Source organism: Xyrauchen texanus, chromosome 1, assembly GCF_025860055.1.
Source record: "Xyrauchen texanus isolate HMW12.3.18 chromosome 1, RBS_HiC_50CHRs, whole genome shotgun sequence".
NCBI lineage: Eukaryota > Metazoa > Chordata > Actinopteri > Cypriniformes > Catostomidae > Xyrauchen > Xyrauchen texanus.
The window spans coordinates 63,517,430-63,533,474 of NC_068276.1; the positions used below are offsets into that span (position 1 = coordinate 63,517,430).

General features: G+C 41.6%; 2 protein-coding genes across 6 annotated transcripts in view; both read left to right on the forward strand.

Moving 5' to 3' along the window:
• The window catches only part of LOC127645778 (basement membrane-specific heparan sulfate proteoglycan core protein-like), a 458,523-nt gene that overhangs the window by 251,495 nt on the left and 190,983 nt on the right, over positions 1-16,045 (forward strand). The window lies entirely within an intron of this gene.
• LOC127643210 (macrophage mannose receptor 1-like) overlaps positions 1-16,045 on the forward strand; it is a 247,488-nt gene that overhangs the window by 126,299 nt on the left and 105,144 nt on the right. The gene's annotated exons all lie outside the window — the stretch shown is intronic.

The window sequence follows — 16,045 nt, forward strand, 5'->3', positions numbered from 1 at the left end:
TTTAATGTGGCCAAGTCCAGGTGATTCTCTCGACAGAACGCTTGAGCTTCGGCCCATGATTTCTGCTGCTGGATCAGAATATACTGACCTCTAAAGCACAGAGAACTAGACAGAACTCCTGCAGATAGATGGATGGATGGATGAGCTTAACTTGTATTGAACCCAGAATATTTCTTTAACTATCAGTATTCTAGAGGCTTGTGTAAATGACCAAATGCTTATTTATTTACAGTACTTCTTCAGTTAGTCATGTCATATTTATTTGTGTAGCACTTGTCACAACCCACATTGTTTCAAAGCAGCTTTAAATTAAATGATGCTTGTATTAAAGTCCTCATTGTGCCTTTATAATGAATAACGAGATTAAAATCATGCTTGTAAAGTTATTAAAGGTAACAAATCTATAGCTTAGATCATTGGAAAGAAGATGAGTTCATTGCATATGTCTTAGAGACTGGATGTGGAGCCGATTTCGATAAAGAACTACCATGAATATAATGAATAAACAAATGAACATAAACATGCATACTTTCATTTACTCACCAAGTAAAAGAAGTACTCGAAGCAGACCTTGTTTCATCTCCGGTAACCTACGGGGCATTTACATAAATTGGGTTAATGTCTCTAAATCAGGCCTCAGTTGAATGTGAAATACTGTAAAACTGCACACAGAAACGGTGTGTACACTGGAATGGAATGCAGAGGTGGAAAGTAACGAATTACAACTACTCTTGTTACAGTACTTGAGTACATTTTTCAATTTCTATGCTGCTGTTAATCTGTCTGAAAAGCCTCACCCGCTAGAGGCCAAAAGTGAACAAGAGATGGATGTTATATAAAGAAGGTATGAAAATCACAAAACATAATGTAACCAAATACTCAATATGTTAAATAACCCCGTAAAGGGATGGATGAGGGGTGGGAAAATGGGAGGGAAACAAAAAAAAATGTGGCACCTACATGCCGTAACGGCGATCGTGACAAATTAACAAATTATTTAAAAAAAGAGGGAAATGCCAACACGGAGCGGCAGTGGGAGAGAGAGAGAGAAAAAATACACTTACTCGCCGGTTCTCCAATACGCCGTAGCTTGGTCCTCTGTCTCTCCTCCACCCTCTAATGGACGACAGCCGTGCCTCCCAGGACCTCCGGCCCCTGGTGGACGGAACACCCCGCCGCATTTTTGGTGGATGTTCGGGGTCTTCCCATGCCCATGGCAGCAGTAACCGCTCCAGGTGGTTGGTTGGAAGCCCCTTCTCCCCTAGCAGTCGGTGGCCGTTCCTCCGCTTCCAGGAGTCCGGGTTCCGCCGGCAGATGGCCACGGCTGCTCCATTGGGGTGGATGGTAGTGGCGAGGACTCTACTACTGCGCATCCCTCCCCCTTCCCGGATTTCGACACCAGTGTAAAGATATTAATGGAAAGGAGGAGGCAAGAACGGCTTAACAATATAAATAATAGTTTAATAAGCAACTTAAACAAAAACACACACACAGGTTTCAGACAGCTGTTCGTAAATCTCTAGCTTCTAGTCGGCCTTTATCCCTCTCTGAGGCTTGATTAACATGATTAGGGGCCGGGTGTGTGAAATCACGATCCGGCCCCGCCCTCCGCCCTGTCACAAACAACAAATCTTAATTAAGATTTTATTATTAGGCTACAACTGTAATACAATAATACATTCAGAACAGCCACATTTAGTGTTTAAATCAATCATATATCTCACTAAACACTGTGTGAAATTATTATTTTTGCCTTATTTTATTCAGTTGGCATGTAGGAGTTGATATATCAGTTTGCTTAGTAATCTCAATCCATATCTGGATAATTGCTGTAATATCATATAGGATACATTTCCTCCTCTATGATATTGAATTATATTAGTTTTGTACAGTATGTTCACTTAATAGCCAAAATACCTGGACATCTGTGAATGAGAATAAACCTGAAATAGGAATGTGTTTCAGTCACAATGCACATTATGTAGTTTAGAGACATTTACATTTACATTTATGCATTTGGCAGATGCTTTTATCCAAAGCGACTTACAGTGCACTTATTACAGGGACAATCCCCCCGGAGCAACCTGGAGTTAAGTGTCTTACTCAAGGACACAATGGTGGTGACTGTTGGGATCGAACCAGCGACCTTCTGATTACCAGTTATGTGCTTTATCCCACTACGCCAACACCACTACGATTTAGAGACATGTTATAAATGGTTTCTATTAATTTCTGTTTAAATAAATGTTTCTGATAAAAGAATCGTCTTGCAGCAGTGCAGGTCTTTGGCATTTAGAAGCTGCTAGTTTAGGACCTGTGAGGAGTCTGTTTCTCAAACTAGAGACTGTGATTTTGTCTTTTTGTTGTGCACCTGTCCACTTCCCTCTCTATCCTGTTAGAGATTCTGTTTTCAAAACAGTAATGCATGAAATACCCTTCATCTCTCTAAAATAGTAGTATTTCGGAGAAAATTGAATTTCAGGAGAAATGTGTTTCTATTTTCCTATTTTTAAAACCAGAATTTGACTTACAAGTGAAAGCAGTTTGTAAGAACTCCACTGTATTGTGATTTCCACATGCTAGCGCAAACATTTTCAATTATTCTAATAATAAGACAATTTTCTTAAGGACGAAATTAGCACTTTAAGATACTTCTGTAAGGAATAGGTGGCACAGTAAATGTTTGCCATCACGGGTAAAGAAACAAATGGAATAAATATCACAAAACAATAATTTCAGTCCGTAATAATAATTAGCAATTAATGAATTTGGCAGAATTTTTGATCACTTTAATGCATCCTAGGTGAAAGCATCGATTTATTTCAAGAACGAACAAAAAGACATGTATAATATATCCATCCATCCATCCATCTTCAACCGCTTATCCGAAGTCGGGTCGCGGGGGCAGCTGCTCCAGCAGGGGGCCCCAAACTTCCCTATCCCGAGCCACATTAACCAGCTCTGACTGGGCGACCCGAGCGTTCCCAGGCCAGTGTGGAGATGTAATCTCTCCACCTAGTCCTGGGTCTTCCCGAGGCCTCCTCCCAGCTGGACGTGCCTGAAACACCTCCCTAGGGAGGCGGCCAGGGGCATTCTTACCAGATGCCCAAACCACCTCAACTGACTCCTTTCAACGCAAAGGAGCAGCGGCTCTACTCCGAGCTCCTCACGGATTACTGAGCTCCTCACCCTATCTCTAAGGGAGAAGCCCGCCACCCTTCTGAGGAAGCCCATTTCGCCGCTTGTACTCGCTGACCTAGTTCTTTCGGGTCATGACCCAACCTTCATGACCATAGGTGAGGGTAGGAACAAAAATTGACCGGTAGATCGAGAGCTTTGCCTTCGGCTCAGCTCTCTTTTCGTGACAACAGTGCGATAGAGCTGAGTGCAATACCGCCCCTGCTGCCCCGATTCTCCGGCCAACCTCCCGCTCCATTGTCCCCTCACTCGTGAACAAGACCCCGAGGTACTTGAACTCCTTCACTTGGGGCAAAACCTCATTCCCTACCTGGAGTACGCACTCCATCGGTTTCCTGCTGAGAACCATGGCCTCAGATTTAGAGGTGCTAATCCTCATCCCAGCTGCTTCACACTCGACTGCCAAGCTGATCCAGTGAGAGCTGAAGGTCACGGACCGATGATGACATGAAGACAACATCATCTGCAAAAAGCAGCGATGAGATCCCCAGCCCACCGAATCAGCACACCTTCCCCACCCGACTACGCCTCGATATCCTGTCCATGAATATCACAAACAGGATTGGTGACAAAGCGCAGCCTTGGCGGAGACCAACCCCACATGGAATGAACTCAACTTTGTGCCGAGGACCCGGACACAGCCCTCGCTTTGGACGTACAGGGATTGGATCGCCCTAAGAAGGGACCCCCCACCCCGTACTCCAGCAGCACCTCCCACAGTCTCTCCCGGGGACCCGGTCATACGCCTTCTCCAGATCCACAAAACACATGTAGACCGGATGGGCATACTCCCAGGCCCCCTCCAGGATCCTTGCGAGTAAAGATCTGGTCCGGCTGCTCCACGGCCAGGACCTAAAACCGCATTGTTCCTCTTCAATCTGAGGTTCGACAATCGGCCGAACCCTCCTCTCCAGCACCTTGGAGTAAACTTTACCAGGGAGGCTGAGAAGTGTGATACCCCTGTAGTTGGCACACACTCTCTGTTCCCCTTTTGAAGAGGGAACCACCACCCCGTTCTGCCACTCCTTAGGTACTGTCCCAGATTTCCACGCTAATGTTGAAGAGGCGTGTCATCCATGACACCCCTCCACATCCAGAGCTTTCAGCATTTCTGGTCGGATCTCATCAATCCTCGGGCTTTGCCACTCGCGGAGTTGTTTGACTACCTCAGTGACCTCCCCAGGAAATAGAATCTGATCCCCCATCATCCTCCGGCTCTGCCTCTACCATAGAGGGCGTGTTGGGATTTAGGAGTTCTTCAAAGTGTTCCTTCCACTGCCCAATAACCTCCTCGGTTGAGGTCAACAGCGTCCCATCTTTGCTGTATACAGCTTGAATGGTTCCCCGCTTCCCCTCCTAAGGTGGCGGATCGGTTTTCCAGAAGCACTTTGGTGCAGACCGAAAGTCCTTCTCCATGGCTTCTCCGAACTTTTCCCACACCCACTGCTTTGCCTCCCTCACGGCCGAGGCCGCAGCCCTTCGGGCCTGTCGGTACTTTGCAACTGCCTCCGAGACCTCCGGGACAACAAGTCCCGGAAGGCCTCTTTCTTCAGTCGGACGGCTTCCCTGACCACCAGTGTCCACCACGGTGTTCGAGGGTTACCACCCCTTGCGGCACCTAAAACCTTGAGGTCGCAGCTCTCCACCGCGGCTTCGGCAATGGAAGCTTTGAACATTGCCCACTCGGTTCAATGTCCCCAACCTCCGCAGGGATGCCTGAAAAGCTCCGCCGAGGTGTGAGTTGAAGATCTCACGGACAGGGACCTCCTCCAAACGTTCCCAGTTCACCCAGCACTACTCGCTTGGGCTTCCCAGGTCTGTCCAGAGTCTTTCCCCACCCCTGACCCAACTCACCACCAGATGGTGATCGGTTGACAGCTCTGCCCTCTCTTTACCCGAGTGTCCAAACATATGGCCTCAGATCCGACGACACGATTACAAAATCGATCATCGACCTTCGGCCTAGGGTGCTCTGGTACCATGTACACTTATGAGCATCCTTATGTTCGAACATGGTGTTTGTTATAGATAATCCATGACTAGCACAGAAATCTAATAACAAACATCCACTTGAGTTCAGATCAGGGAGGCCGTTCCTCCCAATCACGCCTTTCCAGGTGTCCCTGTCATTTCCCACGTGTGCGTTGAAGTCACCCAGCATCACTATGGAGTCCCCTACTGGGGCCCTATTCAGGACTCCATTCAGGGTCTCCAAGAAGGCCGAATACTCTGAACTGCTGTTCGGTGCATATGCACAGACAACAGTCAGAGTTTTCCCCACAACCCGTGAGGCGTAGGGAGGCTGACCCTCTCGGTCCACCGGGTAAACTCCAACGTAGTGGCGCCAGCCGGGGACTCGTGAGTATCCCCACACCCGCCCGTCGCCTCACACCCTGGGAAACTCCAGAGAAGAATAGAGTCCATCCCCTATCCAGGAGTACGGATCCAGAGCCAAAACTGTGCGTCGATGTAAGCCCCACCAGATCCAACTGGTAACGCTCCACCTCCCTCACTAGTTCCGGCTCCTTCCCCCAGTGAGGTGACATTCCACGTCCCCAGAGCAAGCCTTTGCTGCCCGGGTCTGGTCCGTCGAGGCCCACGGCCTTCACTGCCGCCCATATGGCAGCGCACCCGACTCCTGCGGTTCCTCCAATGGGTGGTGGGCCCAAGGGATGTAGAGGGGGTTCCACGTTGCTTCTTCGGGCTGTGCCCGGCCGGGCTCCGTGACAAACCCGGCCACCAGGCGCCGCCGACGAGCCCTCCATCTGGGCCTGGCTCCAGACAGGGGCCCCGGGCTTCCTCCGGGCAGGGTAACTCCTCCTCTTGCCGTTTTTTCCATGAGTCATTTTCGAACCATTCTTAGTCTGGCCCCTCACCTGAGACCACTTTGCCTTGGGAGACCCTACCAGGAGCACATGGCTCCAGACAACACAACCCTCAGGATCATAAGGGCACACAAACCTCTCCACCACGATAAGGTGCTGGTTCCCGGAGAGGCGGATTATATATATATATAATATAAGTTTCATAAAGTAACTTGAACTGTAATTACTTAAGTAATTTTTATTGGCAAAGTACTTATTTACTCCTACTTAAGTCATAATATTTCTCAGTACTTATACTTGACTTTTAAAAACTGATGGAATATAAAGAATGTGCAAAATGCTCTAGTAAAAACTATTTTATATATCAAAATTCATGGCATTTTATATTATAATTTATATATTTTTTAAATTAGATATATGAAAAAAATTATATTATTGGACAGCATTTATCCTCAGTCATCATTCACAGTTATTGTATTGAAAAAGAAAATGTACATTTATCTGCAAAACTAATTTCAAGCGTTTAAGCACAAGCCTTTAGATCAATAATAAATTCAAGTGTGGTTGTGTGCATCTATAAATAACAGGGTTTGGTACAATATTGATATTCTGAGTTTTCACAATCTTCATTCAAACAATCCAGATATTGATTCTTAAAATCCCAAGACTGATCTATCTGTCTCTTTTCAGTGCAAACCGCTTCAATGCGAGTAAATCTTTTGCATATGCATCAAAAAATATCTGTGTCGAAAAATGGAGATTGTAACATACCCAAATGAATGGCATTGAAATAAATCAGGATATCTATATCAATTCCCAGCACTAATAAATAAACTATGCATACAAATAATGAAAAACAAATGACCTGTAATAATGTTGAAACTGAAGAAGTTTTTGTGGCGTTGATGTTCTTGCTGTAGATGTAGCGCTCCGAGCAGTGTATTGTGTTGTATTGAATATATGGTGTATACAGCCTAATATGCAAATCACTCGTTCTGCTCACAGAGCATGATGTCACGAATTAATTAAAATTTGTTTTCCACTCCAAAAGATGCAAACACAAACCAAAACAGGAAAATGCGCTTGTATGGTCATATAACCAGAGGAGGCGATGCAGTGTTTATCTCCATTGTTTAAACACATATTGTTTTCATCTATTTAATCTGGAAATTTGCTCTAAAATATGAACTCATTTAAAAAACATTAACCACAACTGACTAATTACAATTATTATACTGTATATACATATAGAATCCTTTATTTTGGTCACACATTATACACAGTTTTTTGCATATATACAGTGAAATGTATTAGTTTTCACATATCCCAGCTAAGCTGGGGTCAGAGTGCAGGGTCAGCCATGATACAGCGCCCCTGGAGCAGATAGGGTTAAGTGCCTTGCTCAAGGGCCCAACAGTGGCATCTTGGTGGTGCTGGGGCTTAAGCCCCCAACCTTCTGGTCAGTAACCCTGAGCCTCAAGCACTAAGCCACCACTGTATGTATTACAGTATGTAAAGACAAGAAGTTACCAAATGTAACAACAAAACGAACAATAAAATGGTGTAAACATGCAAGCTCATTAATTATTCAAGCCCAGTGCACGCTGAGAATACCAACTTCAAAAATTATATACATTTTTGTTATTTTATTTACCAGTGAAATTCTCAGATTTTCAAATAAATATGATGCGGTTTTCTTCTTTTGATACATGATAAGACATTATAAAGATAACTATCATTTATATTAACATTTGAATGTAGAATTTACTTCATCATTTCAAGTTTACACTTATACAAACTTACTAACTTTTTAACAATCAACGTAACACACAATATATACATATTTCCCTGCGCACTGATACACTTCAGCAGCGTTAGTAATGATGTGAGGGTAAATGATGTTGAAGTGTCCATTGAGATATTCATTAGGTGACATGTTTCTCATTGCAGACATCTGCTTTACCTTCTCATTTCTACTTTACAATGCAAATGAATTATGGGTCATTTTGTTCCTGTAAAGTACACAACAGTGGCCATCTGCTACTGAATCAAGGCCATCTGACCCTCATTTATTTTAAATAAATAAATGATATATATATATATATATATATATATATATATACTGTAGGTTTGATCAAATCTTTTGATAGTCTCAAAAGCTCAAGTAGAATCAAATATACAGAATTTGAATTTTCTTGGAACGTTCTCTTTAGGTTATTGTTTAATTAAACGAATGTTCCCAGAGTGTTGCAGGGAGGTTTTTTGTGAAAACTAAGATAAATATGTGATTTTGTAAAAGAATTACTGAAGGAAATATCACTTAAAATCAACGATTACATGCTTGACACAACCATTTTACTACATTTTAAAAAGCTGCTCAACTTGTTGAAAATGTTCCTGCTATTAGAGTCTGGTTGAGCTCTTTCGCTGGTGTCTTTCCTTCACAATGCAAATTAAAAGCAAGAGTTTCTACTTATTTACTTAATGCAAAGGATGTAACAGGATATATTTCACAGAGATCACATGCGGTCATCTCCCAGAACAATGCATCTAACATTGTCCATTTATCATAAAAACACCAAAACAAAATGTCTAGGTAAGATGACATTTGTTGTCAATGTTGTGTGTCCATTTAAACTCTGGGTCTGGGTATTTCTATCACTGCTGGAGTCGTGAGTTTGAATCCAGGGCGTGCTGAGTGACTCCAGTCAGGTCTCCTAAGCAACCAAATTGGGCCGGTTGCTAGGGAGGGTAGAGTCACATGGGGTAACCTCCTCGTGGTCACTATAATGTGGTTCTCGCTCTCGGTGGGGGGTGTGGTGAGTTGTGCGTGTGGATGCCGCGGAGAATAGCGTGAAGCCTCCACACGCGCTACGTCTCCACGGTAACACACTCAACAAGTCACGTGATAAGATGCGCGGATTGACGGTCTCAGACGCGGAGGCAACTGAGATTCGTCCTCCGCCACCCGGATTGAGGCGAGTCACTATGCCACCACGAGGACTCAGAGCACATTGGGAATTGGCCATTCCTTATTGGGGAGAAAAAAAAATCATCATGCACTTTCTATCGCCCCTGGAGTCATGAGTTTGAATCCAGGGCGTGCTGAGTGACTCCAGCCAGGTCTCCTTAGCAACCAAATTGGCCCAGTAGCTAGGGAGGGTAGAGTCGCATGGGGTAACCTCCTCGTGGTCACTATAATGTGGTTCTCGCTCTCGGTGGGGACTCAGAGCACATTGGGAATTGGGCGTTCCAGATTGGGGAGAAAATTAAAAAAACTATATATATTTTTGGTGCATCTGTAACTTGGTAAAAGCTCATTAAATTAGAGAGATGTCTAGGACCTGATGTCTAGGACCTGTTCGAACTCATCCTCAAAAACCAGCACAACCTCCACATTGTGTTTTGTATGATTTATTATTGGCTGCAATGGCACAATCACAATTCAAAAGACATTTAGAAATCAAACACTTAATGATTCAATGAACATAGTGTTGGCGTTTGTAGTTGACGGTAAAACTAATAAATTGCAATATTTTTGTTTTTTCCTTCCAGTGACTTTTTTTGTTTACTTTCACCACAAGCAAAACAAGCTACAGATCTGAACTAGTTCAGTGTACTCTACATGTGATTGTCCTCTAGAGGTCAGTAATGTGCTCTTAACTCCAGATTTCATTGGGAGAACTTGTATTGTCAGTATGTTGATCACAATCTTCCCAATTTTCCTCTTCCTCTTCTCGTGTATAATTCTCTTTCATATGGAACACCAGATCGTCTGCTTGAACTTTCCACGTCACAACAGCGCCCGCAGCCATTCCACCCTGCTTCAGTTTCAGCTGAATCTGTTGAACAGAACCAATCTCGTGTCATTTGAGACTGAAGGCATACCTCTCTCTCAGAGGTCTGTCTTTCTTCAGTAGGAATAGTTCACACAAAAATGAAAGTTCTGTCAATTCCTCATAACGCAAGATACTTTTGTTCATTATTCAAAATAACCGCTTTGAGAAGGGGCATCATTTCCTGTTCATTTTAACCACATTTGACATTTCGTAACATCTCAAGTATTCTATAAAGAAATGAATCTCCAGTGTGATTGCATCAGTCAATGAGAGCTCACTTTCAACATTCTTCATTCTTCACGTAAGAAAAAACATATAATTTATTTTATTTATGTATTTTTTATGGGGGGGCGTTAGCCCCTGCAACAGGGGGGCTTTTAACCCCAAATACTATCCTTTAACTTATTCAGCCCCGTTGTTCCCAACCTGGATTACGATTTCTTCTTCCTCAGTGGAACACAAAAGGGGCATTTTTGAATCTTTTGACTTCCTGGCAGCTCTTTTCCATGTAATGAAAATGGGGACTAAGGCTGTGAAACTCCAAAATGACAAAAAAGCACCATAAAAGTATCAAGGAAAGTATTTGACATGTGCACTATACTGCTGAAAATATGTAAACATATTTTTGAATCAGTAATTCGTCCTGTTTTACAGTAAAACTTTAAACGAATAAAATATGAACTTGAACGAATTGGCCACCTCGTGCTATCGTGATGAATTCTTGTAAGATCATGTTGGTTACACTCGTGGATATCTTTACTTGCAACTATGAGCCTCAAACCAAACTCTGAGTATCTGTAAAAGATTTGATGCCACTAACATTGCCAACTTTTTTTCCTCGAAACTTTTCAAGACAACTGTGGGAGGTCCGTCTGAGGCTCAGACTAGATGCACACTATATGATTTTAGCCACAATTTTGCCATCTGAGACAAATCATGATATCTCTTTCATCATAGGCCAAATCCGTCAATCTGCGACTGCTTAGTGTGATAAACACACCAGTGACCAAATCATTGTATTTGCGTTGAGTCAGATGCGGTCTGCTGGATCTCTCTGGGGTTTTAATGTCCAATCTGACTGTGTACACCCGACTTAACTGATGACATTTCTAAAGAGTTAAAGGACAGCTCAAAGTCTAGCTCTAAGCTTTCGTTTGGACGCTCATTTGCACAAAGTTTGTTTAGCAGCTCATCCCTTTGAATACAGAACATTTGCTTAATAAATGTGACTATGGGGGTCTGGGTACTCAGTGAGTATTGACGCTGACTATCACACCTGGAGTCGTGAGTTTGAATTCAGGGCGTGCTGAGTGACTCCAGTCAGGTCTCCTAAGCACCCAATTGGGCCAGTTGCTAGGGAGGGTAGAGTCACATGGGGTAACCTCCTCGTGGTTGCTATAATGTGGTTCTCGCTCTCGGTGGGGGGTGTGGTGAGTTGTGATTGGATGCCGCGGAGAATAGCGTGAAGCCTCCACACGCGCTGTCTCCACGGTAACACACTCAACAAGTCACGTGATAAGATGCGTGGATTGACGGTCTCAGATGCGGAGGCAACTGAGATTCGTCCTCCGCCACCAGGATTGAGACGAGTCACTACGCCACCATGAGGACTTAGAGCGGATTGGGAATTGGGCGTTCCACATTGGGGAGAAAAAGTGAGAAAGTCAAAAAAAAAAATACAACTTAAAAAAAGTACAGTAAGTAAAATATGTGATTAAAAAACCTTTACAGAAGAAGATATAACTTCTACGATTAAATAAAAAAAAAAATAATAATAATAAAACTTGTTTTTAAAGAATACAACTTGAGTTGTTTTAGTTTGTGTTTAAAATAAAATTCTGAAAACATGTCATAATATAATGAGCAATTGAACTTCTTGAGTAAATGTATCTAGTTTTTATGTTTAGTGAATTACGATTCATAGAAAGCCATTTACGTAATAGCTTTGTGTACATAACATACCCAAATGAACTCCACCGAGGCTCTGAAATGTGTTGAGGTAAAAAATCTGATCGTAACATGTGTGTCAGGAAACAATGACAGAATTTTCATTTTGGGGTGAACTGTCCATAAAGAGAAGCTCAAAGAAGAAGAGAACCGTATGTTTGTTAAGCATAAAATAACCGATATCAGTTACAGCACTCACCTGCTGTAAGATGTTGGCTTGAATTTGAAGATCAGTCACATTGTCATCTGATTTAAGCTCCACTTTCACAATGCTCATTCTCATCACTAATGGAAACAACAAAACACATAACGTGGGAGGACACTGAATATTCAAACAGACTGTATTTGATGCTGTTATTCTATGATAATCTTCCACTCCACCATTGCTCTCATGTATCATTTGGATATGTTCCTCATGCAAGGCTATCATATGACTTCAGAGCACTTGGAATTTAGTGCACAAGTCATGGGGACAAATTTAATTTAAAGAGCCCAAAAGACAGCAAGTGTCTTATAATAAGCATAACCCAAAGAATGCACAATAGGCTAAGGTGAACTAGGCAGTCGCCTAGCGCACTACCAGCTGAGGAGAGGGTAGTGACAGGCACATAGGTGGCACTGTCACCAAACTTGGCATGTACCCTCAGATCGTGGTCCTAATGAGTCATACTAAGTTACGTTTCGATAGACCAGAGTGTTGCCAAGATACAGCCTCAATTCCTGTTTAACGTCAACGTGGTTAAATTCACGTTGCTGTAACCTTTCGACAAATCAGAATTCTGTTTTATTTTTTCTACTGTATGTGGCTCAGTCTGAAGATTATCTGAGCCAATTGTTGGGTGAATTGGACTACATTTGTAATGTAGGGAAAAAATTATAAATGTTACAATCCAAGATGGCTGCCACTTTAATGGCTGGAGTTTTAATGTCCATTACATTCATCATAAGGAGATAAATTAAACTCAAATACAATTTTGATTATAGGCTAAACTTTTAAAAATATATGCACAAAAGTCAGGTTTTGAAATGATGGTGGCGCTATAGAGTTTGTCCTAGAGTATCCAAACTTTGTGAGGGGGCTATTCATACCCACCTCTATCATTGTGCCAAATTTCACCCTTTTCCTATGTATGCTTTATATGGTTGCCATAGACTCTCATTTGGGAAGAAGTTCTGTTTTGCCACAATGTTTACTAGTGCTTTTCATGGAAATCAACCAATGACTGGCTTACTTATAGTTGACTCTGCATATTAAGCTTTGATCTGATAACATTTAACATTCATTTACATGCTTCAGATTTTAAGAAACATACAGCATAATTGGCATATGGATGGCATACCTCTGTTGCAGACAAATGGACGGAGATCCAAGCATGCTCCACTGCCAATACTGCCTTCAGAATTCGCATAACCACATGCTGTATTTTGCAGACTATTATCTGGTTGTCCAGGAATCAATTTAATAGAGGTGATGTTGGTTCCATCCGACGACTTCCAGAGCAATTCCCGGAACAAACCGATCCAGGCATAAGACACTGAGTGTTGGACCATTAACTGTTTTAGATTATCTTCATCATTAAGGTTGCGTACAGTGGCGAGGTCTGTATAATATTGTCTACAGTAACTCTGAGCTTCATGCCAAGTCCTGCTTCGATCACTAATAAGGATAAAACTGTTGCTTATTTCTGTCAAAATGAAAAAAAAATTGGAAAAAAACAAAACATCTTAATATTAAAAAGAGTAAATGATGACAGTAGTTTAGATTCTGAGAGGTGTTTTAAGATACTGAACATCTTTATGAAGACCAAAGTTAATAACTTTCAATGTATTGATGCCATTTCTCACCATCATAGCAAAAACTGAACATTTGACTGGAACAATCAATATCATTCCAATTCCCACCAGTTAAAAGCTGACCACACTTCTCATTACCCCCAGAATTGTTTGGTTCTCCATTGTTCCACTTGGTAAAGGTTAGGTCCTCGTCTTGAAAAGACCAATGCCAGATGTCTGAGAACAATCCAACCCAGACGTCTGAATTAAAGTTACTAGCAGCCAGGTCTTCTCTGAAGTTCTCCCTGTCGTCGTCATTGTTTAATGTGGCCAAGTCCAGGTGATTCTCTCGACAGAACGCTTGAGCTTCGGCCCATGATTTCTGCTGCTGGATCAGAATATACTGACCTCTAAAGCCCAGAGAACTAGACAGAACTCCTGCAGATAGAAATCATGGTTAGATAGACAGGCAAACAGACCCTAAAGATGCCAGTAAACGTCTAGTGAAATCGAAGAATGGAGGGTGCGATGTCATTTCGAAGTAAATCTGGGCAAAAAGGTGTTATTGATTTCATTTTTAAATGTAAAATACAATTATAGATGGTAACTGGTGAATATTATGGCCACAGTTAGTGTGTTAGCGTTAGCACGGTAAATGCAGTATGGTGAACGTAACAGATTACACATTAACTACTGCATTTACATTACTTTAAATCATCATCGAGTGGATAAAACAGCTTGAAGTATTTGACTATTCTCATGTGTGTTCTATTCACAGAACGAAGCCTTTAGTAATTGATTACGTGTAAAAGGATACATAAAAGTATACCATTGCTCAACCATTTCAACCTGTGTTTGTTCCAGTCTTTGTTCCTTGTTCCATGTGTGATGCTGGTAAATCACAATTCTTTTGTTGTAATGTACTGACAAAAATATAAATGTTCCTTTTCAACTTATTACTTTTTTGACATTTTTGTATTCTTTTGTATTATTGTATTCTTTTTAAAAATGGGGATGCACAGACGATTGTTTTTGGTGTCTGCAATGTTGCTGTCAAAAGTTGCTCAAACTACTACATACTAAAACAGAAGTTTCTCAAAGGATGTGTCCAATGAACATCGATCTTTACTCCCCTGAAACCTATTGGTGACACGAGCCATGCATGCACAGACTTCAATGAACATTTTAATGTAGGAAAAAAAGATTTAGCTGTTATGGAAAGAAATTGGCACTTTAATTCACCAAAGTGGCATTCAACTGATCATAAGGTATAGTCAGGAGATTACTGATGTAAAAAACAACACCATCACTATCTGAAAAAGTCATTTTTGATCAAATCCAGACAGGAGCATAACTCCAACACCTTATCCTTGAGTAATCATGCTAAATTGATCATTTGATATTAGAAAATCACTTGCCATTATATCAAACACAGTTGAAAGATATTTGGTTCATTAAATGAAGCTTAACGTTGTCTTTGTGTTTGTTTTTGAGTTGGAACATTATGCAATAGACTGGCATGTCTTAAGCTCAATATTAGGTAAAAAATGGCAAAAAAGAAACGTCTTTCTCTAGAAACTTGTCAGGCAATCATTGTAACTACGTTTCCATTCAAGGATTGTTTGTGAAAAAAAGTTTTAGCGCATCAAATTAAAGTTGATATAAATGCTAATTAATGCTAAAATTTCTCAAGTGTCTACATAATATTTTTTAGTTTAACTCTAGCGCATTAACTCAATATCGATACTTCAAATGTCACGAAAAACTGGTTTAGAAACACGTTTGTCAACATCAGGACCGATATCAGGACCGATATTACAGTCCTATCAGAAGAGCAACTGCTCCATATTGCAACTCCTCTTCTGATTGCTTTTATTTGTTAATTAAAATGACAGTAAGCTGCTAATGTCAGTGAATTGTCTCAATAATCTCCCCATTTTACCCAAACTTCAGAGGAACATTAGGGACATCTGGAGGTGAATAAGCGATAAACATTTCTGAATGGAAACGGCTTCAGTTGCAATAAACCAAAACTTATGCGACAAAGTGTTTTTTTAAGCATGACGCACACCGTTTTTATCGATAAAAGGCCATTTGAATGGAAACGGGCAGAAGACGGCAAATTTCCAAAACATTTATTTACGTATTTTCACTTTGCCGACAACAAACAGCGCAAAAAGTGGATTGACACTAGACTAATGTTCATTCAAACTTTGAATTACTCACCATGCAAGAGAAGTACTTTAAGCAGATCTTGTACCATCCTGGAAGGATATAAATGCGATGAATATCTCCAAACCCGAGCTCACTTGAACAAAGACTTCCAACAAGTAGGCTTAATAAAACTTTAGGACTTCAAAGAGAAACCCTTCAGATCAAAAGCTTTGTTAGTTCATGAGAAACATAAAATAATGTCATGTACTGTACAGTCAAGTGTAAAACCAACAACTATGAACAATAGGT